At 47.3% G+C, this 26,335-nt stretch overlaps 1 long non-coding RNA gene across 1 annotated transcript in view; it reads left to right on the top strand.

Annotated features, from left to right (window-relative positions):
* Window positions 1-26,335, top strand: part of LOC142496734 (uncharacterized) — a 71,262-nt gene that overhangs the window by 15,135 nt on the left and 29,792 nt on the right. Inside the window, exons 2-3 of the long non-coding RNA XR_012802094.1 lie at window positions 3,822-3,871; window positions 3,968-4,016. This is a non-coding gene — a long non-coding RNA (uncharacterized LOC142496734). The remainder of the gene's footprint in view (window positions 1-3,821; window positions 3,872-3,967; window positions 4,017-26,335) is intronic.

Here is a 26,335-nt window from a genome sequence, read left to right as displayed (position 1 = left end):
CACACACTGCATGTGGAGACCTTACTAAACAAACACATAACGCACTCACACACTGCATGTGGAGACCTTACTATATACCCACATAACGCAGTCGCACACTGCATGTGGAGACCTTACTATACACACACATAACGCAGTCGCACACTGCATGTGGAGACCTTACTATACACACACATAACGCAGTCGCACACTGCATGTGGAGACCTTACTATACACACACATAACGCAGTCACACACTGCATGTGGAGACCTTATTATACACACACATAACGCAGTCACACACTGCATGTGGAGACCTTACTATACACACACATAACGCAGTCACACACTGCATGTGGAGACCTTACTATACACACACATAACGCTGTCACACACTGCATGTGGAGACCTTACTATACACACACATAACGCAGTCACACACTGCATGTGGAGACCTTACTATACACACACATAACGCAGTCACACACTGCATGTGGAGACCTTACTATATACACACACATTACGCAGTCACACACTGCATGTGGAGACCTTACTATACACACACATAACGCAGTCACACACTGCATGTGGAGACCTTTCTATACACACACATAACGCAGTCACACACTGCATGTGGAGACCTTACTATACACACACATAACGCAGTCACAAACTGCATGTGGAGACCTTACTATACACACACATAACTCAGTCACACACTGCATGTGGAGACCTTACTTTATACACACACATAACGCAGTCACACACTGCATGTGGAGACCTTAATATACACACACATAACGCAGTCACACACTGCATGTGGAGACCTTACTATACACACACATAACGCAGTCACACACTGCATGTGGAGAACTTACTATACACACACATAACGCAGTCACACACTGTATGTGGTGACCTTACTCTACACACACATAACGCAGTCACCCACTGCATGTGGAGACCTTACTATACACACACATAACGCAGTCACACACTGCATGTGGAGACCTTACTATACACACACATAACGCAGTCACACACTGCATGTGCAGACCTTACTATATACACACATAACGCTGTCACTCACTGCATGTGGAGACCTTACTATATACACACTATGTATACATAACGCAGTCACACACTGCATGTGGAGACCTTACTGTATATACACATAACGCAGTCACACACTGCATGTGGAGACCTTACTATACACACACATAACGCAGTCACACACTGCATGTGGAGACCTTACTATATACATACATAACGCAGTCACACACTGCATGTGGAGAACTTACTATATACACACTGTATATACACACATAACTCAGTCACACACTGCATGTGGAGACCTTACTATATACACACATAACACAGTCACACACTGCATGTGGAGACCTTACTATATACACACTATGTATACATACATAACGCAGTCACGCACTGCATGTGAAGACCTTACTATATACACACTATGTATACATACATAACGCAGTCACTCACTGTATGTGGAGACCTTACTATATACACACTATGTATACATACATAACGCAGTCACTCACTGCATGTGAAGACCTTACTATATACACACTATGTATACATACATAACGCAGTCACTCACTGCATGTGGAGACCTTACTATATACACACTATGTATACATACATAACGCAGTCAAACACTGCATGTGGAGACCTTACTATATACACACTGTAAGTACACACTGTGTATACACATAACTCAGTCACACACTGCATGTGGAGACCTTACTATACACACACTGTATATACACACTGTGTATACACACATAACTCAGTCACACTGCATGTGGAGATCTTACTATATGCACACTGTGTATACACATATTACTCAGTCACACACTGCATGTGGAGACCTTACTATATACACACTGTATATACACACTATGTATACATACATAACGCAGTCACACACTGAATGTGGAGACCTTACTATATACACACTGTATATACACACTATGTATACATACATAACGCAGTCACACACTGCATGTGGAGACCTTACTATATACACACATAACTCAGTCACACACTGCATGTGGAGACCTTACTATATACACACACATAACTCAGTCACACACTGTATGTGGAGACCTTACTATATACACACTGTGTATACACACAACACGCAGTCACACACTGCATGTGGAGACCTTACTATATACACACATAACTCAGTCACACACTGCATGTGGAGACCTTACTATATACACACTATGTATACATACATAACTCAGTCACACACTGCATGTGGAGACCTTACTATATACACACAACTCAGTCACACACTGCATGTGGAGACCTTACTATATACACACACATAACTCAGTCACACACTGTATGTGGAGACCTTACTATATACACACTGTGTATACACACATAACGCAGTCACACACTGCATGTGGAGACCTTACTATATACACACATAACTCAGTCACACACTGCATGTGGAGACCTTACTATACACACACATAACGCAGTCACACACTGCATGTGGAGACCTTACTATACACACACCTAACGCAGTCACACACTGCATGTGGAGACCTTACTATATACCCACATAACGCAGTCACACACTGCATGTGGAGACCTTACTATATACACACACATAACGCAGTCACACACTGCATGTGGAGACCTTACTATACACACACATCACGCAGTCACACACTGCATGTGGAGACCTTACTATACACACACATAACGCAGTCGCACACTGCATGTGGAGACCTTACTATACACACACATAACGCAGTCACACACTGCATGTGGAGACATTACTATATACCCACATAACGCAGTCACACACTGCATGTGGAGACCTTACTATATACACACACATAACGCAGTCACACACTGCATGTGGAGACCTTACTATACACACACATAATGCAGTCACACACACTGCATGTGGAGACCTTACTATACACACACATAACGCAGTCGCACACTGCATGTGGAGACCTTACTATACACACACATAACGCAGTCACACACTGCATGTGGAGACCTTACTATACACACACATAACGCAGTCACACACTGCATGTGGAGACCTTACTATACACACACATAACGCAGTCACACACTGCATGTGGAGACCTTACTATACACACACATAACGCAGTAACACACTGCATGTGGAGACCTTACTATATACACACATAACTCAGTCACACACTGCATGTGGAGACCTTACTATATACACACATAACGCAGTCACACACTGCATGTGGAGACCTTACTATATACACACATAACGCAGTCACACACTGCATGTGGAGACCTTACTATACACACACATAACGCAGTCACACACTGCATGTGGAGACCTTACTATACACACACATAACGCAGTCACACACTGCATGTGGAGACCTTACTATATACACACTGTATATACACACATAACTCAGTCACACACTGCATGTGGAGACCTTACTATATACACACTGTATATACACACATAACGCAGTCACACACTGCATGTGGAGACCTTACTATATACACACTGTATATACACACATAACGCAGTCACTCACTGCATGTGGAGACCTTACTATATACACACTGTATATACAGACTGTGTATACACACATAACTCAGTCACACACTGCATGTGGAGACCTTACTATATACACACTGTATATACATACATAACGCAGTCACTCACTGCATGTGGAGACCTTACTATATACACACTGTATATGCACACTGTGTATACACACATAACTCAGTTACACACTGCATGTGGAGACCTTACTATACACACACTGTCCTGTTTCCCCACAACATTGCAGAACCTCAGATCTACTGCAGCCTACGGGTACAATGCACCAAACCATACCAGGTAGCCAGCCAATGTCCCCTGGTGAAAGGGGGGAGGGAGGGGGGAAGCAGCGCTACACATCCAAAACAAAATTCTCTGCCAATCCTTCTATTTCAGGGTCCCGTCTGTAAAATTCCAATCCTGTGGCCAATCTTCAATCTAAAAGGTATGGAGATTATCTGGTTAGTGTTGCACACTGTCTATGCATACTGACGCCACAGCAAATAGTCTGGATTTCATATTGTTAATGTAATGCTTTCAAAATTGATTCCTGTGTATGTTGGGAACTTTACAAACAGGAAGTAAATGTCGGTCTGACACTCATTAACGTGCTATTTATTTCTGAGCGAGCCTAATGCAGAGTTACATTTTCAACCTTGTAATTCCAAAGAATCTTCAGAGAGCTGCAATAAAACATCGTACAACAGACCTACATTTTTTTAATAACTCCCAATTATACAAATTTAAAGTGTTCACATGTAACGACAGATCCTTTTATAACATAGTGTTAATATGGTGAACAATATTGTATCAGATGGAAACATATAGAAAAAATGGGGGGGATAATAAAAAAGGGGGAGAGTCAACAGGGGGGAAAGGTAAAGACTCACCATACTGTATAATGGGGAAAAAATACAACCTTAGCGCTATAGCAAATGTGCTACAAACGTGCAAGAAATACAATGATAATAATATCAAATGAATACATAAATAAATGTGAATATGTGAATAAATGTTAATGTGATCTATGATCACCTCTTAAATTCGGAAGTCCTGCAGCCAGGAGAAAACGAGGATTGTCCTGATCCTATGCTTGTCCAAAAGAAGAAAAAAAATTGTCCTCCTCTCCGATGTCCTTCCTCAACCGGAGAAAGAAAAACAGTGTATAATAATAAACTGAATCAATAATGCTCTCGGGTAAATACCCCACCAATAGTATATAAAATAAATAGTAGACAGATACTTAGTTTCTTAGACCACAATTCTTAAAAAGACACCAAACAAAAGAGAAAGATAAGGGTATATGTTATCAGAGAAAACCACCCAAGATCAGAATGGTAGATAGTATAACCTTCTAATCTATATAGTGCACAAAGTGCAAACACTCGATGAAGATCAAATAGGACACTTATACTACACTGATAAACTTTGACACAGTCACCAGTTGAAGATAAGTAGATACAGGTACTGGGTAATATTCTCAGCAATGATGTATAGAAACTAAAAAAGAAAACATGGTACAGATCCACCAAAAAATTAAAATGTAGGAAAACATATAAAACGCATACCTGGAGTGCCACTCACAATAGAATTCATCCTTTATACGCTATCAGTGATGAAAACCCTTACTTATGGAACGACTGCAGTGTCTCCCGACTAAGGCCCGGGCCATAGAGGTGTGGGGAGAGCGGAGGCGCGCTAACGCTGAGGCTCGCCTGCTTCAGTCAGCGCGATTGCACGGACTTGCAGGCGAGCCAGCGTGCGCGGGGGGAGCCGGGGGGAGGTGGTTGGAGGCGGGGCAGTGACGTCGCTGGGCCAATCGCCCGCGACGCACTGACGTCAATGTCACGGTGCCGTGACGTTGACACTGCTGTGCTGTGATTGGAGGTTTTCAGCCGACAGCGCGCTGAAAAACAGCTTGGCGCTCGGCTAAAACCTCGAACTCTTCAGCACGCCTGCGGACGCTCGCGTGAGCCCCCTCTCAAGGCATCCTCATTGAGGATGCAGGGGCTCAGCGCGGAGCGTCCGCACGCCTCAGCACGGCTGGTCCATCTATGGACGCAGCCTTAGATTCCTTCGGTTCTTGATCACTCTAGTCAGATTTCCTCTGCAGGGCTCACGTGGACAGTCATGCACACAAGCACACTCGATGTGTGCGTAAGAGCCCGCGCTCCACGTCCCGTTGGCCATCGCATCACGTGAACGGTTTGCCTTCATTGGTTGAACTGCGCACGTGACCCGGCCGTCGCGCGGCAAAGGCGAAATTCTCTGTCTTGCTGAGAATCGCGCGCGCTTTCGCGCTTCGGTCGCACGCTATATGGGCAGCATCATGAGGGTACATACATTTGTTCCGTTGGTGCGCGGTGTCGCGCACGCATGCCGCCACTATAATCGCGGCGTAACAAGCGATCGAACTGCTTTTATTTTAATGACATATTCTTGAAGTAGGGGGTTTCCGGAGTAGAGAGACCACCTGCTTCCCGAGTTACAGGCCCCGGTATGGGATGCCGGTATGTTCTGGAAGTTTAATATGCCGCGCCTCTGGGATGTTTACTCCCAACAAATACCCCCTGCCCCCAGAGAGTCACTGACTATGGTGACAGATGTCCTTGTTAAGCCGGGTAAGTCCTGACTTTTTTTTGGGTGCTGTTCCAGTTTTGTATCCCCCTGGTGAGTGCACGTGTGTCGACGAGTGCTTGCCGACCGCGAATGGGTGATCAGCACTAACCGGCTGCTCGTGCGGATGCTCGACCGGCAAGCTCCGATCACCCATGCGCATGAGTGACCAGCAAACGTCATTCGCGCAGTCGGCAGGCGCTCTTCGCACATGCACAGTCAGTGCTCGCTGTTCTCGCATGTTCAGTCGGTAAGTGCTGATTGCGCATGCGTGACATTTGTCCCGGTTTTTGCCGGGACAAATTTGGTCATCCTATCAGTGACCTCTTTGCAAGGGTTCTGGGAAGTACAATAGGAGCACCAACATTTTCCTGCTAGAAACTACAACTCCCAGGAACCCTTGCAGCAAGTCAGTGATGTCGGAGTGCCCTTATATTGCTAGAGCTGCTATTTAAGAGCACTGGCATCACTGAGCTGACTACAAATCCCAGAAGGCCTTGCTGGTTGCAGTTTCAGACCGGGCTGTGACAGCGCTGATGCAAGGAGCCCGATAGACGTTTAGCAAGTGATTATCACAGCAGGGGGTTCCCATTCATACCCTTGCTATGATAATCTTAGGCTACGGCCCCACTCCTCCCTGCTGCACGCGCGCTCAGCGGCATAGTGGCACATGCAGAGACTACAGCCTTCCCTGCCAGAGTACGCGTCACAGCGCTTTACGCACCCACACACACACAGCCACTGGGGCCTGCCCTATAGAGGGCTGTGCTATGGTGTGTGGCGCGCGCGCAGCCGTCACCACTGGGGACTCAGCCTTAGATCTAGCCAACTTTGCTGTCCCAGTTAATTCACCGCCAGCTGTTGATGTGCCAAAGACAGTAAAGCTGGCTACATCTGTATGAAAAATTGTTCACTACTTGGTCGATAGGGGGCGCTACCAAGACTAAATTAATAAAAAAATTAATACAAAATGAATATATCTAAAAAGAAAAAAAGGTACAAATATAATTTGAATTTGCCAATTTTTTTTTTATTTCATCCCCATTTTTTTCCGATCTCCGGAACTTGCGGGTTGCCATGCTCCTGCGTCCCCGTCCCCGTCCCCCCCCGCCCCTATTTCCAGCCCTGCCTAAGAGCACATTCACGTCTCAGACATATCTTCAGCCCTCTTCACTTCACTTCTACCCTCCCAACTCCTCACTTTTAAGGTTGTGCTCTCCTCTGCTTCTCCTTGCATCTCAGCCCCGATTTCTCGCTATACACCATTCCGACTCTTGCGTTCTGCTCTAAGATGTCTTCTTTCGGGCCGGTCTTAGGTTAAGGCCCCAGTGCGCGCACGACGGGGGGTGCCTGACGGCACTCGTTACCCGAGTCGGCGCAACCTGGTGAACTCCAGGCAACTGTCGACGGGGAGGCGCGGCGGGTGCGCGGCCATGATGTCACGCAGCTGGAACGCCCTCATTGGCTGAACCGCAGCCGTGACTTGGCCAGCGCTCTGTCACCACAAGAAAAGGCAAAATCCCTGTCTTTACAAAATGTGATCGCGCATCGCACACTGTGCCGGGACGCACAGGCAGCTACTAGCCTTAGGGCAAGTCAGCTACTAGCCTTAGGGCAAGGCAGCTACTAGCCTTAGGGCACAGGCAGCTACTAGCCTTAGGGCACAGGCAGCTACTAGCCTTAGGGCAAGGCAGCTACTAGCCTTAGGGCAAGTCAGCTAGTAGCCTTAGGACAAGGCAGCTACTAGCCTTAGGGCAAGTCAGCTAGTAGCCTTAGGGCACAGGCAGCTACTAGCCTTAGGGCACAGGCAGCTACTAGCCTTAGGGCAAGGCAGCTACTAGCCTTAGGGCAAGGCAGCTACTAGCCTTAGGGCAAGTCAGCTAGTAGCCTTAGGGCAAGGCAGCTACTAGCCTTAGGGCAAGTCAGCTAGTAGCCTTAGGGCACAGGCAGCTACTAGCCTTAGGGCAAGGCAGCTACTAGCCTTAGGGCACAGGCAGCTACTAGCCTTAGGGCAAGGCAGCTACTAGCCTTAGGGCAAGGCAGCTACTAGCCTTAGGGCAAGGCAGCTACTAGCCTTAGGGCACAGGCAGCTACTAGCCTTAGGGCAAGGCAGCTACTAGCCTTAGGGCACAGGCAGCTACTAGCCTTAGGGCACAGGCAGCTACTAGCCTTAGGGCAAGGCAGCTACTAGCCTTAGGGCAAGGCAGCTACTAGCCTTAGGGCAAGGCAGCTACTAGCCTTAGGGCAAGTCAGCTAGTAGCCTTAGGGCAAGGCAGCTACTAGCCTTAGGGCAAGTCAGCTAGTAGCCTTAGGGCACAGGCAGCTACTAGCCTTAGGGCAAGGCAGCTACTAGCCTTCAGTTCCGGTCGGACCACCAGGTGGAGGGAGCGTGGGACCCCCGGGACCGACAGAGATTGGTGTGTGTGTCTCTCTATATGTCTGTTTGTTTGTGAAAGGGATCTTACCTTTTTCCGGAGCGAGCCACCTTGTGTAGCATTGCCATGGTGACCAACATTGTATGACGACGCGTGCCGCCGTGACGTGATGACGCCACGACACTGCCAGAGGAGGGCCACTCCCCAAGGTATGTCCCCTTAACTTCTTTACAGGGGGGGGGGCCCACTGCAAACGTGAAGCCTTGGGCCCCACAAAGCCTAAGGCTGGCCTTGCGCGACTGGAACTCTACCCCTTATTGTATCTAAAGCCCTCTCCCACCTAAAGCCTTTCTCACTCGCTTCCCCACACCTCTGGAATGCCCTTCCCCTCAATATCCAAATGACACCCTCTTTCTCCAACTTCAAGACCCATTTTAAAACACGGCTCTTTAACGAAGCATATGGGTAGCTCCGTGGCTGATACTATGCAGATGCAGCCAGCCCCATTGTCGAGGATTCGGCCTGGAAACCGCAGTTCAGAGCTGCCTGACCACTGCCTGCTCGCGGAATCCCTGCAACCAGACTTATTGCCTGTGAGGATTAACAAAGCGTGGGTCCCTGGTCCTGAGTGGGAGTCCCGCTGTGTTAGTCGTACTGGGCTATATCAGTCTGATAGAGCTGTGCAGTGAGAGCAGACAGAAGCACTCCCTCTCTCTGTGCATCTCTTAGGCCGAGCTCACGGTTGTGTTGCGGGCGCTCGCTAGCATGCGCGCCACCGCGCGTACCCCTGCGGCCCCAGCGATGTGTGCGCTAGCTGCAGGAGATTGGAGGGGCATGGTGAGGGGCATGGCGAACGCGTCACGGAAGCGTCACGGAGCTGGTCCACCCTCATTGGCTGAACCAGCTGACGTCACGCTACTGCAGCCCGAAATTTGAGTTGTGGCGGCAAAATGTAGCAGCGTCGAAGCGCGCAGCGCCGTGGGCACTGTAGGAACTACCATAAGAAATCTGGGAAGAGTCCCGAAAATGCGCGCGGGGACTCAAGCGCGCACACGTAGCGAAGCAGTCACCATGAGTTCAGCCTAAGGCCGCGTCCATAGTGCAAGCTACGGCGCGTGCGATGCGAACAAAATGCAGTAGATCTATGAGGCCGGCCATAGTGCCGCACCATTAAAATTACTGTAATGAAATCAGTCATAAAAACATGATCAATGTTTTTTTTAACTTGTAATAGTTCCCTTTTCCGATGGATGTCGCCTTACTAAATGATTAAAGTAATAAAGTTAGGACGCTGCCTGGCCCCCTCATAATACCGTGACTCCCACCCCTACAGGCGTTACTTTCTCTCCCACCGCTCCTTGTCAGTTCTGTGCGTGCCTTTCCCCGCCCGGCCAAGCTCAGAGAGGAGACAAACCAAAGAATACAGCGGTCAAGCGGGAGATACCACTCAGCTCGACGCACTTACAAGTCATTCATTACTTAACATGACGTCACACTTTCATACTGGATTTCAGCGTCCCGTGTTATAATAATATCTTTATATAGCGCTTTTCTCCCAATGGGACTCAAAGCGCTTCACAGTTACAGAAAGGGAAAAAGAAGAGAACGTTTAAGGTTATAAACAAGAATAAACACAAGGAAAGATGCAATACAGGGTGGGACGGTACTGTAGTTATTAAATGCCAGACAGGTTGTGGTTCATTTAATTCAATTATACAAACTTAAATGTGGTAACCTTATGTATGAGGCAGTGTATGCTGAGTGATTATGGGGAAAGGCAGGTTTGTGAGCCTGGCAGACAGGTGAATGTGCTCATAAGCGGTATTTTTATTGACATTGGGAAGCTGAGCACATGCATTGTCACAGTGCAGGTCACCCTAAAATATGGGTGGTTTTACTGATGGCGCAGGTGACCCATAAGGGAAAAACCTATATAGCTCTTATTTTCCTGAGTTCAGTGATCAAAGTGTCATGGTAGTAGTAGTAGGTAAAGAGTTTCACACCCAGAGCACCACTGATTTATTTTATTTTACAAGCTTAATACTGTAATTCCACTTCCTATTTAAAGAAAAATTATGTATTATGGAAAGCCTATTGCCTTCATATTTTTGCAATATAAATATTTTTTACAGCTTTAAAATAAAGTTCGAACAGCTCTGCCTCATTGTTTAATATAGATCTTGTAGATCTTTTGTAAATCAGGAACAGCACTCCTAGTATAAGCCACTGCAGGTATTTTATGTAAATAACCTCTAGGTGAAATATATACCGTATACATCGAGCGATCCATATTGAAAGTACAATTCATCCTTTTGTAAATATGTATATATCAATGGTTCTTTGTGGTCCCGGAACACTAACAATTAACGCCGGATCTGGTGCATTAACGCCGCAATAGATCTTAGTGAATCTCTCCCATAGTGTAATTCAAGCAATTCTCTTCTGCAGTTTGTGTATTTCCTATTTCTGCAGTATCTGAGACCGCTTCTAGAGGCTAATTCTATGTAGTCTGCAGCGATCGGTCGGGCCGTTTCCATCCGCATAGGCCCATGCACTTCAACAGGGATTATCAGCCAAACAGGGCCATTTTCGGCTGTATGCAGCACAAAAAAAATGTAGCACAGAGATACAATGTACAGGTCTCCTCTGGGACAGAGATACAATGTACAGGTCTCCTCTGGGACAGAGATACAATGTACAGGACTCCTCTGGGACAGAGATACAATGTACAGGTCTCCTCTGGGACAGAGATTCAATGTACAGGTCTCCTCTGGGACAGAGATACAATGTACAGGTCTCCTCTGGGACAGAGATACAATGTACAGGTCTCCTCTGGGACAGAGATACAATGTACAGGTCTCCTCTGGGACAGAGATACAATGTACAGGTCTCCTCTGGGACAGAGATACAATGTACAGGTCTCCTCTGGGACAGAGATACAATGTACAGGTCTCCTCTGGGACAGAGATACAATGTACAGGTCTCCTCTGGGACAGAGATACAATGTACAGGTCTCCTCTGGGACAGAGATACAATGTACAGGTCTCCTCTGGGACAGAGATACAATGTACAGGTCTCCTCTGGGACAGAGATACAATGTACAGGTCTCCTCTGGGACAGAGATACAATGTACAGGTCTCCTCTGGGACAGAGATACAATGTACAGGTCTCCTCTGGGAGAGAGATACAATGTACAGGTCTCCTCTGGGACAGAGATACAATGTACAGGTCTCCTCTGGGACAGAGATACAATGTACAGGTCTCCTCTGGGACAGAGATACAATGTACAGGTCTCCTCTAGGCCAGAGATACAATGTACAGATCTCCTATAGGACAGAGATACAAAGTACAGGTCTCCTCTAGGACAGAGATACAAAGTACAGGTCTCCTCTAGGACAGAGATACAAAGTACAGGCTCCTATAGGACAGAGATACAATGTACAGATCTCCTCTAGGACAGAGGTACAAAGTACAGGTCTCCTCTAGGACAGAGATACAAAGTGCAGGTCTCCTCTAGGACAGAGATACAAAGTACAGGTCTCCTCTAGGACAGAGATACAAAGTACAGGTCTCCTCTAGGTCAGAGATACAAAGTACAGGTCTCCTCTAGGACAGAGATACAAAGTGCAGGTTTCCTCTGGGACAGAGATACAATGTACAGGTCTCCTCTAGGACAGAGATACAAAGTACAGGTCTCCTCTAGGACAGAGATACAAAGTACGGGTCTCCTCTAGGACAGAGATACAAAGTACAGGTCTCCTCTAGGACAGAGATACAAAGTACGGGTCTCCTCTAGGACAGAGATACAAAGTACGGGTCTCCTCTAGGACAGAGATACAAAGTACGGGTCTCCTCTAGGACAGAGATACAAAGTGCGGGTCTCCTCTGGGACAGAGATACAATGTACGGGTCTCCTCTAGGACAGAGATACAAAGTACAGGTCTCCTCTAGGACAGAGATACAAAGTACAGGTATCCTCTAGGACAGAGATACAATGTACAGGTCTCCTCTAGGACAGAGATACAAAGTACAGGTCTCCTCTAGGACAAAGATACAAAGTACGGGTCTCCTCTAGGACAGAGATACAAAGTGCAGGTCTCCTCTGGGACAGAGATACAATGTACAGGTCTCCTCTAGGACAGAGATACAAAGTACAGGTCTCCTCTAGGACAGAGATACAAAGTACAGGTATCCTCTAGGACAGAGATACAATGTACAGGTCTCCTCTAGGACAGAGATACAATGTACAGGTCTCCTCTAGGACAGAGATACAATGTACAGGTCTCCTCTGGGACAGAGATACAATGTACAGGTCTCCTCTGGGACAGAGATACAATGTACAGGTCTCCTCTGGGACAGAGATACAATGTACAGGTCTCCTCTGGGACAGAGATACAATGTACAGGTCTCGTCTGGGACAGAGATACAATGTACAGGTCTCCTCTGGGACAGAGATACAATGTACAGGTCTCCTCTGGGACAGAGATACAATGTACAGGTCTCCTCTAGGACAAAGATACAATGTACAGGTCTCCTCTGGGACAGAGATACAATGTACAGGTCTCCTCTGGGACAGAGATACAATTTACAGGTCTCCTCTGGGACAGAGATACAATGTACAGGTCTCCTCTGGGACAGAGATACAATGTACAGGTCTCCTCTGGGACAGAGATACAATGTACAGGTCTCCTCTGGGACAGAGATACAATGTACAGGTCTCCTCTGGGACAGAGATACAATGTACAGGTCTCCTCTAGGACAGAGATACAATGTACAGGTCTCCTCTGGGACAGAGATACAATGTACAGGTCTCCTCTGGGACAGAGATACAATGTACAGGTCTCCTCTGGGACAGAGATACAATGTACAGGTCTCCTCTGGGACAGAGATACAATGTACAGGTCTCCTCTGGGACAGAGATACAATGTACAGGTCTCCTCTAGGACAGAGATACAATGTACAGATCTCCTATAGGACAGAGATACAAAGTACAGGTCTCCTCTAGGACAGAGATACAAAGTACAGGTCTCCTCTAGGACAGAGATACAAAGTACAGGCTCCTATAGGACAGAGATACAATGTACAGGTCTCCTCTAGGACAGAGGTACAAAGTGCAGGTCTCCTCTAGGACAGAGATACAAAGTGCAGGTCTCCTCTAGGACAGAGATACAAAGTGCAGGTCTCCTCTAGGACACAGATACAAAGTACAGGTCTCCTCTAGGTCAGAGATACAAAGTACAGGTCTCCTCTAGGACAAATATACAAAGTACAGGTCTCCTCTAGGACAGAGATACAAAGTACAGGTCTCCTCTAGGACAGAGATACAAAGTGCAGGTTTCCTCTGGGACAGAGATACAATGTACAGGTCTCCTCTAGGACAGAGATACAAAGTACAGGTCTCCTCTAGGACAGAGATACAAAGTACGGGTCTCCTCTAGGACAGAGATACAAAGTACGGGTCTCCTCTAGGACAAAGATACAAAGTACGGGTCTCCTCTAGGACAGAGATACAAAGTGCAGGTCTCCTCTGGGACAGAGATACAATGTACAGGTCTCCTCTAGGACAGAGATACAAAGTACAGGTATCCTCTAGGACAGAGATACAATGTACAGGTCTCCTCTAGGACAGAGATACAATGTACAGGTCTCCTCTAGGCCAGAGATACAATGTACAGATCTCCTATAGGACAGAGATACAAAGTACAGGTCTCCTCTAGGACAGAGATACAAAGTACAGGTCTCCTCTAGGACAGAGATACAAAGTACAGGCTCCTATAGGACAGAGATACAATGTACAGGTCTCCTCTAGGACAGAGGTACAAAGTACAGGTCTCCTCTAGGACAGAGATACAAAGTGCAGGTCTCCTCTAGGACAGAGATACAAAGTGCAGGTCTCCTCTAGGACAGAGATACAAAGTACAGGTCTCCTCTAGGTCAGAGATACAAAGTACAGGTCTCCTCTAGGACAAAGATACAAAGTACAGGTCTCCTCTAGGACAGAGATACAAAGTACAGGTCTCCTCTAGGACAGAGATACAAAGTGCAGGTTTCCTCTGGGACAGAGATACAATGTACAGGTCTCCTCTAGGACAGAGATACAAAGTACAGGTCTCCTCTAGGACAGAGATACAAAGTACGGGTCTCCTCTAGGACAGAGATACAAAGTACAGGTCTCCTCTAGGACAAAGATACAAAGTACGGGTCTCCTCTAGGACAGAGATACAAAGTGCAGGTCTCCTCTGGGACAGAGATACAATGTACAGGTCTCCTCTAGGACAGAGATACAAAGTACAGGTCTCCTCTAGGACAGAGATACAAAGTACAGGTATCCTCTAGGACAGAGATACAAAGTACGGGTCTCCTCTAGGACAGAGATACAAAGTACAGGTCTCCTCTAGGACAAAGATACAAAGTACGGGTCTCCTCTAGGACAGAGATACAAAGTGCAGGTCTCCTTTAGGACTGAGATACAAATTGCAGGTTTCCTCTGGGACAGAGATACAATGTACATGTCTCCTCTGGGACAGAGATACAATGTACAGGTCTCCTCTGGGACAGAGATACAATGTACATGTCTCCTCTAGGACAGAGATACAATGTACAGATCTCCTATAGGACAGAGATACAAAGTACAGGTCTCCTCTAGGACAGAGATACAAAGTACAGGTCTCCTCTAGGACAGAGATACAAAGTACAGGCTCCTATAGGACAGAGATACAATGTACAGGTCTCCTCTAGGACAGAGGTACAAAGTACAGGTCTCCTCTAGGACAGAGATACAAAGTGCAGGTCTCCTCTAGGACAGAGATACAAAGTGCAGGTCTCCTCTAGGACACAGATACAAAGTACAGGTCTCCTCTAGGTCAGAGATACAAAGTACAGGTCTCCTCTAGGACAAAGATACAAAGTACAGGTCTCCTCTAGGACAGAGATACAAAGTACAGGTCTCCTCTAGGACAGAGATACAAAGTGCAGGTTTCCTCTGGGACAGAGATACAATGTACAGGTCTCCTCTAGGACAGAGATACAAAGTACAGGTCTCCTCTAGGACAGAGATACAAAGTACGGGTCTCCTCTAGGACAGAGATACAAAGTACAGGTCTCCTCTAGGACAAAGATACAAAGTACGGGTCTCCTCTAGGACAGAGATACAATGTACAGGTCTCCTCTAGGACAGAGATACAATGTACAGGTCTCCTCTAGGCCAGAGATACAATGTACAGATCTCCTATAGGACAGAGATACAAAGTACAGGTCTCCTCTAGGACAGAGATACAAAGTACAGGTCTCCTCTAGGACAGAGATACAATGTACAGGTCTCCTCTAGGACAGAGATACAATGTACAGGTCTCCTCTAGGCCAGAGATACAATGTACAGATCTCCTATAGGACAGAGATACAAAGTACAGGTCTCCTCTAGGACAGAGATACAAAGTACAGGTCTCCTCTAGGACAGAGATACAAAGTACAGGCTCCTATAGGACAGAGATACAATGTACAGGTCTCCTCTAGGACAGAGGTACAAAGTACAGGTCTCCTCTAGGACAGAGATACAAAGTGCAGGTCTCCTCTAGGACAGAGATACAAAGTGCAGGTCTCCTCTAGGACAGAGATACAAAGTACAGGTCTCCTCTAGGTCAGAGATACAAAGTACAGGTCTCCTCTAGGACAAAGATACAAAGTACAGGTCTCCTCTAGGACAGAGATACAAAGTACAGGTCTCCTCTAGGACAGAGATACAAAGTGCAGGTTTCCTCTGGGACAGAGATACAATGTACAGGTCTCCTCTAGGACAGAGATACAAAGTACAGGTCTCCTCTAGGACAGAGATACAAAGTACGGGTCTCCTCTAGGACAGAGATACAAAGTACAGGTCTCCTCTAGGACAAAGATACAAAGTACGGGTCTCCTCTAGGACAGAGATACAAAGTGCAGGTCTCCTCTGGGACAGAGATACAATGTACAGGTCTCCTCTAGGACAGAAATACAAAGTACAGGTCTCCTCTAGGACAGAGATACAAAGTACAGGTATCCTCTAGGACAGAGATACAAAGTACGGGTCTCCTCTAGGACAGAGATACAAAGTACAGGTCTCCTCTAGGACAAAGATACAAAGTACGGGTCTCCTCTAGGACAGAGATACAAAGTGCAGGTCTCCTTTAGGACTGAGAAACAAATTGCAGTTCTCCTCTAGGACAGAGATACAAAGTACAGGTCTCCTCTAGGACAGAGATACAAAGTACACGTCTCCTTTAGGACAGAGGTACAATGTGCAGGTCTCCTCTAGGACAGAGATACAATGTACAGGTCTCCTCTAGGACAGAGATACAATGTACAGGTCTCCTTTAGGACAGAGATACAAAGTAGAGATTTATGCACAAGTTCATAATGCAATTCTCCATTTAATGTGACCGCCCACAACAGTGGAAAAACAACTTTTCAGGTCCCATATGAACCTTTCATCATGTGTACAGGCAGTCCTCGGTTATCAAACGGAATCCATTCTGGAAGTAGCGTTGGATAGTGAAACCGCTGTAAAGTGAGTCCCATGTTAATCAGTGGCGGTGAGCGTTGGATAACACATTCCGGCGTCGAAAAACAGCCCATAGGGTTACATTGTAAAGCGTTGAATATGCCATTCATTGTAAAGTGAAACGTTGGATAGCGAGGACTACCTGTATATAGACACTCTGCTGAAACCACGAAATAGGGAAGGGGATCGGGGCTGGGAAAGGGAAGGGAAAAATACGCGCTACTGCTAAATAAATATTGGAGTGATGGTGCTACAACCAGGGTTAAATAGGGATAGACAACAACAAGAAACAGATCCCCAAGGAGAGCACTCATACACTCTAGATCACAAGTGCACAGGTAGATAATTGTGTGTGTGGATGAGGAGTGAATGATTTTAAACACTTTATTAAGAGTAATAACTCAAATGAAATAAAATAGAACGCTGTAGAGTCAAAGTGTAATGATTCTGTATGAGCCAATATAACAGCGAATTTTTAAAAACCAAATCGGATGTAGCAATAAAGGTTGCCAATATCTTATCCTCGCTGTGCAGAGGGTAGTACTGGTACAATGACCAAGGCAATAATAGCCAAACGTTGATCCTGCCTTATATCTGAGGTCAGTGGGAATGACCACTGGGTGTGTGAAAAACACCACTATAAGTATAGGTGGAACCCTGCCTCAATAAAGTGGCTAACCCGTAGTATAAGGAGCTAGTCCATGTGATGAGACACTGGATAGACAGAGTACTTGATCTCTGGATATGCACTGGGGGTACAATTACAATTAGCACAGTACAGTATATATATTGCGCCGAGTGTACTCCCTGTGTAATGTATAGATAATTGGTCTATCAGCCAGTATACCTAGAATGCATATCTAGCACAGAACGAATCAAGTACTCAGTTAAGCCACAGGTAAATGAACACAAAGGTAGGATCAGAGGCTATTCTAACAGTGCACAAGTAGTGCCTGTTTACACATGTTCTCCAGTGTTCCGGACAGTAGGGTACATCCGATCAATATGAGCAGCCCTGGTGATTAGGCTTCATGGCGAGACACCTTCCGACTAATGCAGGGTGTTTGCATGTATATTCTATCAACCAGAGTGTACTGCTACAATAAAAATGCATGTTTATGCATATGCATAGCTCCAATCGAAGAGCTACTAGAAGCGGACGCGCTCCGATCACGAGCGCTAGTCCCGCCCCTATGACGTGATGATGTCAAGTGCCCTACGTACATTTCGCTGGTGCGTGCTTTGTCAAGGCTGAACGGGAGCGCCTGTACTGCCCCAGTATTTATCAGGTAAGCTTTAATCTGATAGGTTGAATAGCGTTCCATGCAGACTGCGCTATTGGAGTAGATAGGCATGGTGGGGCATCGAATTCTATGCCACATGTTCACACTCTGTGAGCAGATATTCGTAGAACATACTAGCCTGGTGGCTGTAAATGTGGGCTAAAATGAATAAAGGGATTCTAGAAAAGAAATCCCTTTTAGCCTACTGGAGAAGGGATACCTGATATAGGGAGGGGTAATGGTCATTTAAATAAAAGGACTGAACACAAACCCTTCATTAAGTCCCCTAGGGGACAGCGTTTGGAGAGTGACTCAATTTTGAGTAGTGCCTGGTCCCAATTACCCTTCCTGATGCCTAATGAGAGCTGATCTATCCCCTTAAAGGTAAGTACAGTGTGGTCCCCATGGTGGTGTTCATTAACATGTCTGGCAACCGGTGTGTCCAGACCATTCCTGATGCTACCAAGGTGTTCGAGGACACGAATTCTGAATGGGCGTCTGGTCTTGCCAATATACTTTTTGGTACATAGACAGTCTGCCATGTATATGACACCAGGTGTCTTACAATTAATAAACTTTCTGATTTTAAAAGTCCGTGTGTCGTCCCAGTTATTGAAGGTTTTGGCATTCTTAATGACCTGACACGCTTTACAGCTATGACAGCTGAAACATCCAGATGGTTTATTCGGAAGCCAGGTTTGGTTTGTATTGGCCTCAAAATGGCTCATAACCAGACAGTCAGGTAAATTCCTTGGCCTGCGACTGGTCATTTCGGGGTAAGATTTTAATACTTTCTTTAGATCTTCGTCAGCTCTGAGAATGTGCCAATGTTTTTGGAAAACATTCTTAGCATGATACCAATGTTGGTTAAAAGTTCCAATGAACCTGATTGTATTTCGGTATCCCTCATCAGTTTTGTCCTTTAATAGATCTACCCTTAGAGTATTCCTGGCTCTTTTATAGGCCCTGCGAATGGTGTTCTTACTATACCCTCGAGCCAGGAACCTATCCTTCATAAGTGTTGCTTGTTCCTCAAACTCTACATCACTAGTACAGTGTTACGCCGGTGCTGCCCGCAGACCAGACCCGTCCCCTGTGCTGAGGTGGGATGTAGGGATACACGCACCCGCAGCAAAGGAAGCGTGTCCAGAGTGTGGTGTTATTGTTGCCAGGCCAGGTATAGTAAGGTAGACAATACTTGCCGGTACCGGTAGTAGAGGAGGAGTAGTTATTGCCGTTGCCAAGATCAGGGATGCCAGAAGTCACGAAGTCCAAGTAGTGCCAAAGTCGAGAGCCAGAAGGGGTAGTCATCCAATTCGCGTCAATACCTGAGGAGTCACTGAGAGAATAGTCAAATGCTTCCATCCAGAACTATGTCGAGTGACGAGTGATGGGAAGCACAGGCATAATAAAGCTGGACAGGCCAATGGGAAAAGGGGGCAGGCCTGGAGGACTGCAAGGAGTCTTCCCTGATAGGAGGGAGGTGTTACAGCCCAGCTGAGTGTAATCCTTGATTTGCATGGAACTGTGTGATGCTTGGGGGCGACGCCTCACTGCAGAAGCAGTGGTTAAAAGTGCTCTGTTAGGCGTGTGCTCTGTAAGCTGGGAATGCATGCACATAACATCTGGGGCTGGCGTGCGTGTAGGTGTGCGTGCAGGAGGGCGTGGGCGCGCCCGGCGCTGAGCAGAGGAATCGCCGAGGGGAGTGATCCCGCGACGGCGGCAGGGGCGAGGAGCCGTGGAGGCCGGTAAGGCAGGATTGTTTTGTGTGTCCAGGGGCTACCTGCGGAGAGGGAGTGCTCTGTGTGGGAAGCGAGGAGAACGCCGATTCCTGACAGTACCCCCCTCTTCAGGAACGGCCTCAGGACGGTCCAAGAACGGTTTCTCTGGAAACTTTTTCCTGAAGGACTTAAGAAGGGCCGGAGCATGAATGTCCTTTGAAGGTACCCAGGATCTCTCTTCAGGGCCAAAGCCCTTCCACTGCACCAAGAACTGGAGCTGACACCTGGATAGGCGAGAATCCAAAAGAGAGTGAACTTTGTATTCCTCGTTATTTTGTACAGTAATGGGATCCGGTTTACAAGTCTGATCCGGAAAGAAGTGACTGGAGATGAATGGTTTTAAGAGGGACACATGAAAGACATTGGGAATCTTCATACTGGGTGGTAGTTGGAGCCGGAATGCCACAGGATTGATTTGTTCACAAATAGGGAAGGGTCCCAGGAACTTAGGTGCCAGTTTAGGAGATGGTACCTTGAGGTGGATATTCCTAGAGGAGAGCCATACCAAATCCCCTGGTTTGTAACTGGGCGCCGAACGACGACGACGATCGGCCTGTAGTTTCGATCTGCGGGAGGAGTTGAGAAGGGTAGACTGAATCCTGGACCATGCGGCTTGGAGGGAAGAAATGCGTTCATCTACGGCTGGTAATCCAGAAGGAATGTTGGGGATGGGAAGACAGGGAGGGTGGAACCCATAATTTATAAAGAAGGGTGACTCCCGGGTGGACTCGTTTTTTGCAGAATTGACGGCATACTCTGCCCAAGAGAGGAGTTGAGCCCAATCATCCTGGAAATCGGATATAAAACATCTCAGGTACTTCTCCAGGGATTGATTGATTCTCTCCGTTTGTCCATTGGACTGAGGATGATAGGCGGAAGAGAAGAAAGAAGAGATGCCCAATCTCTTCGTGAAAGCTCTCCAAAATTTGGATACGAACTGAGAACCTCTGTCAGAAACAATGGACGAAGGGATCCCATGAATCCGGAAAATCTGCTCCGTAAAGATATCAGCAAGGGCGGGGGAGGTGGGTAATCCTTTAAGTGGAATGAAATGGGACATCTTCGAGAACCTGTCCACGACCACCAAGATAGTGTTCATTCCTCTGGACCTGGGCAACTCCACGATGAAGTCCATAGAAATGTGGGACCAGGGGCGGTTGGGAACTGGAAGGGGTAACAGAAAACCCTGAGGCTTTTGACGGAGAGTCTTGCTTTGAGCGCACGTGGGGCATGCGCGGGTAAACTCCAGAATATCTTGAGACATCCTTGGCCACCAGAAATTCCGACGAATGAGATCAGTAGTCTTCTTAAAACCTGGATGACCTGCAGATTTAGAGGAGTGACCCCAAGACAGGACCTCTGGAACAAATTTGGATGGTACAAAGAGTTTGTTGTCGGGAATGACCAAGTCCTTGGGAATGCGTCTCTGGGAGTGCAAAATCTTGTCAAGATTCTTGAACGTAGACGTGGCGAGAATCCTCTCATGTGGAAGGATAGTCTCCAACGATTCCTCTGGCCTCTCTTCAGAAGAATGTATTCGGGAGAGTGCGTCTGCCTTTACGTTCTTGGTCCCGGGGATATAGGAAAGGTGAAAATCGAATCGAGAAAAAAAAAGAGCCCAACGAGCCTGTCGTGGACCAAGGCGTCGAGTGTTCTCTATGTAAAGAAGGTTCTTGTGGTCCGTGAGAATAGTAAACGGCTCTTTCGACCCCTCCAGCAAGTGTCTCCACTCTTGAAGAGCCATCTTCACGGCCAGAAGTTCCCTGTTACCCACGTCATAGTTCCTCTCGGCAGACGAGAATTTCTTGGAAAAATATGCACAGGGATGTAACTTATCTTGGGGCGTGGGTCTCTGAGAAATAACGGCACCCGCGCCGCAATCAGAAGCGTCGACCTCCAGGACGAAGGGAAGTTCGATGTTGGGATGACGGAGAATAGGTGCGGATATAAAGGCTTCCTTGAGTGTCTCGAAGGCGGAGATGGCCTCGGATGACCAAGCAGAAGGATCAGCTCCTTTTTTGGTGAGCGCAGTGAGGGGTGCCACAATGGTGGAAAAACTCCGTATAAACTTACGATAGTAATTAGCGAACCCTAAAAAACGTTGTATGGCCTTGAGAGAGTTGGGTCTTGGTCATTCAGTGACTGCTTGAAGTTTACCAGAGTCCATCATAAACCCCTCATCGGAAATGATACACCCCAGGAACGGAGTAGAGGTCTGATGAAAGGTGCACTACTCCAGTTTGGCGTACAAATGGTGTTCACGGAGACGGGGAAGGACGTAGGAGGTGTGGCTTATATGGTCCTGGAGATCTTTGGAAAAAATCAGGATATCATCCAAGTATACTATAACAAAAATATTGAGTACCTTACAAAAGACGTCGTTGATGAAATCCTGGAAGACAGCGGGAGCATTACATAAGCCGAAAGGCATTATCAGATATTCGTAGTGTCCACTACGCGTGTTGAAGGCCGTCTTCCATTCATCCCCCTTCCTGATGCGCACCAGGTTATAGGCACCACGTAGATCCAACTTGGAAAAAATCTTGGCCCCCTGTAATTTATCGAACAGTTCGGTAATAAGGGGAAGGGGGTAATGATTTTTAATAGTGATGTGGTTTAAACCCCTGTAGTCGATGCAAGGCCTCAACGACCCATCCTTTTTCTTGACGAAGAAAAACCCAGCCCCTGCTGGGGAATTGGAGTGACGAATAAAGCCTTTCTTGAGATTCTCCTGGATATATTCATCCATAGCGTGAGATTCTGGTAACGACAAGGGGTAGGTCTTGGACTTGGGTAGGGAGTAACCAGGAACTAGATCGATTGGACAATCGTAAGTCCTGTGTGGCGACAAGAGGTCTGACTGTACCTTATTGAAAACGACCCGGAATTGATGGTAAACGGAAGGTAGAATAACTTCGGGAACAGAGGTATTGGCCAGCAGTTGATGGGTCTCGCATGACCTCGGCCTCCAGGAAATGGGGGCAGAGGAAGTCCAGTCAATGAGCGGATTGTTAAGCTGTAGCCAAGGAAGACCAAGGGTGATGGGTATCCCAGGAGCGTGAATGGCATTGAGAACTAAGGTCTCCTTGTGCAGATGTGAAGACAGAAGCAAGGGAGCCGTCTCTAAGGAGATGTGGGCCGGGGTAAGAGGACGTCCATCGATACCGACGAGTGCGATGGGAACCTTCTTTCTCACGAGTGGTATGCGGTTTAACCTGGCGAATTCAAGATCCACAAAGTTTCCTCCAGCTCTTGAGTCAATGAAAGCGGCGGTAGAAGTCTTGAACTTATCGCCTGAAAGGAAGACTGGAAATGTAAGTTTCTTAGGGAGTTCACCTTTAGAAAGGGGATATGGAGACATTACACCCAGAGAGAGTCCCTCTGTACTCACTGGGTGTTTCCGTCCCGGACGCAGTGGACACTCCCGAACCAGATGTTCCATAGATCCGCAGTAGAAACACAATCCCCTGGCGTGGCGGAACTGCCGTATCGGTGTGCGGATGCGTTGTACCCCCAATTGCATTGGCTCTGGCAACTCCAGTGCAGGAGTGTTGCTGGGAGTACTGGAGAACGGAACTTGAAAGTTATGGACGCGAGTGCGCTGACGCTCTGAGCGGCGTACCTGGATACGTTGATCCACTCGGACAGCCAACTCAATGAGGACCTCCAATTGATCCGGCCTGGATTGGCGAGAGAGTTCATCCTTGATGGAATCTGCCAGGCCTTGCCAGAACATGGAGATGAGAGCCTCTTGTCCCCAGTTAGTCTCGGCTGCTAGAGTCCGGAATTCCACAGCATACTGCGTCACCATTCGCCGTCCCTGAGTGATCTGGAGGAGAGAAACAGATGCCTTCTCCCGACGAGCGGAAGAATCGAATACTTGTTGAAACTCGGCTTTAAATGCCGGGTAATCTTGGGTAAGGTCAGAACGTCGCTCCCAAACCGGGGAAGCCCAAGCCAGGGCGCTGCCAGTGAGGAGGTTATAAATGTAGGCTACCTTCTTGTGATCAGTATTGTAGAGATGGGGGTCCATTTCAAACTGCACCTCACACTGGTTTAGGAAACCCCTACAATCTTGCGGTTCACCTGCATAAGGCTTGGGTGGAGGAATCCTTACATCTGAACTGCTAACTGCGCTTGCGGAGTGGGGGCTTACATCTGGCGGGGTCGCGGTCGGTACCTGTCTGAGAGTACTGCGACCTGGCATGTAAGTGTCACAATTTGATCCGCCATGGCCTGGTTATGCTGAAGCAGATTAGAGAGAAACTGTTGAAGCTCGGTCTGGTCTGCGTCTTGTGGGCTCGACATAATGTTACGCCGGTGCTGCCCGCAGACCAGACCCGTCCCCTGTGCTGAGGTGGGACGTAGGGATACACGCACCCGCAGCAAAGGGAGCGCGTCCGGAGTGTGGTGTTAGTGTTGCCAGGCCAGGTATAGTAATGAAGACAATACTTACCGGTAGTAGAGGAGGAGTAGTTATTGCCGTTGCCAAGATCAGGGATAGGAGAGATGCGGATGATCGAAGGTATAAGCCGTGTTACAGGGATGCCAGAAGTCACGAAGTCCAAGTAGAGCCGAAGTCGAGAGCCAGAGGGGGTAGTCATCCCCCTGAGGAGTCACTGAGAGAGTAGTCAAATGCTTCCATACAGAGACTATGTCGAGCGACGAGTGATGGGAAGCACAGGCATAATAAAGCTGGGCAGGCCAATGGGAAAAGGGGGCAGGCCTGGAGGACTGCAAGGAGTCTTCCCTGATAGGAGGGAGGTGTTACAGCCCAGCTGAGTGTAATCCTTGATTTGCATGGAACTGTGTGATGCTTGGGGGCGACGCCTCACTGCAGGAGCAGTGGTTAAAAGTGCTCTGTTAGGCGTGTGCTCTGTAAGCTGGGAATGCATGCACATAACGTCTGGGGCTGGCGTGCGTGTAGGTGTGCGTGCAGAAGGGCGTGGGCGCGCCCGGCGCTGAGCAGAGGAATCGCCGCGGGGAGTGATCCCGCGACGGCGGCAGGGGCGAGGAGCCATGGAGGCCGGTAAGGCAGGATTGTTTTGTGTGTCCAGGGGCTCCCTGCAGAGAGGGGGTGCCCTGTGTGGGAAGCGAGGAGAACGCAGATTCCTGACACTCACCCCCTTTAAATATACGTCATGAGAAATATGGATTTATAGTTTCCATTCATAGATAGTGTATTCATGCTAGCATATGTCTCAGTACACTTATAAAAGATAGTGACGTCAATGATTCCCTTTTGAATGATGTGAGATGTTGGCCACATCATATAAGTGAAAGACAGATTTGTATAGTGTATCCAATCTTTTTAAAGAGAGATTCTGTTTATGCTTCTAGTAGTAGTAAGTGACAGAATGCTGTATTGTACTCCGTTATTACACTGCTCCCATTGGTTTAGCAAGGACCAATCACGGCGCTTATAGGCTAACCCACGGACCAATGAGAGTAAGAGGACTGCTACTTAAAGTAGAGAGATGAGAAGCCAATCATGGACTCCTGACGAAGCGACAACAGTGAAACTCGTTGAGTCGGAAGCGCCCTGCTGATGCCACTCACCCGCACTGGTCTGCACCTGGGATCCCCTTCATTCGGTGAACTCACCCGTGCCGCGATACCGGAAAGGAAACACCGGCAAACCGGAAGTGACGCGACGGAAGATTCGTGCAGAGGGAGTGAGAATTGGGAGGCAGAGTTTGCTTTTCTTATGTGCCTAGTACATGTTTTATTGATGTAAGCATACACCTATATGTTTTTTTAGATATTAAAATTGTCATTTTATATGGTACACACTATGTTTGGCTTTCCGTTTTCTCATATATATACGGCTGCCATCACATCATTCTGAGTGACATCCAGATATCCCCAAGAATCCTAAGATACAGAGAGAGAGAGGATCTACACAATCATAACACATCATTCACTACCCACTGGAGTTTGGGTTACATGCTCGTTGATTTCAGATAAAATGTGAGTTCTCAATTTATAGAAGTCTACTGAATTTGGAGATACATCTATAGAGACTGTGTTGCACTATTGTGTTTATTTTTCATTCCACATATCCACCACTGAATGAGTTGCGATCCCCTTCAACTTCCACACGTTCCAGCAAGAGGGATTCCTGTGGAGCATCTTTCAAAGGGTTCTGACCAGCATTTTTTCATTTCACTTATTTC

Source organism: Ascaphus truei, chromosome 6 (assembly GCF_040206685.1).
Source record: "Ascaphus truei isolate aAscTru1 chromosome 6, aAscTru1.hap1, whole genome shotgun sequence".
Lineage (NCBI taxonomy): Eukaryota > Metazoa > Chordata > Amphibia > Anura > Ascaphidae > Ascaphus > Ascaphus truei.
This window is presented reverse-complemented; position numbering and strand designations above follow the sequence as displayed.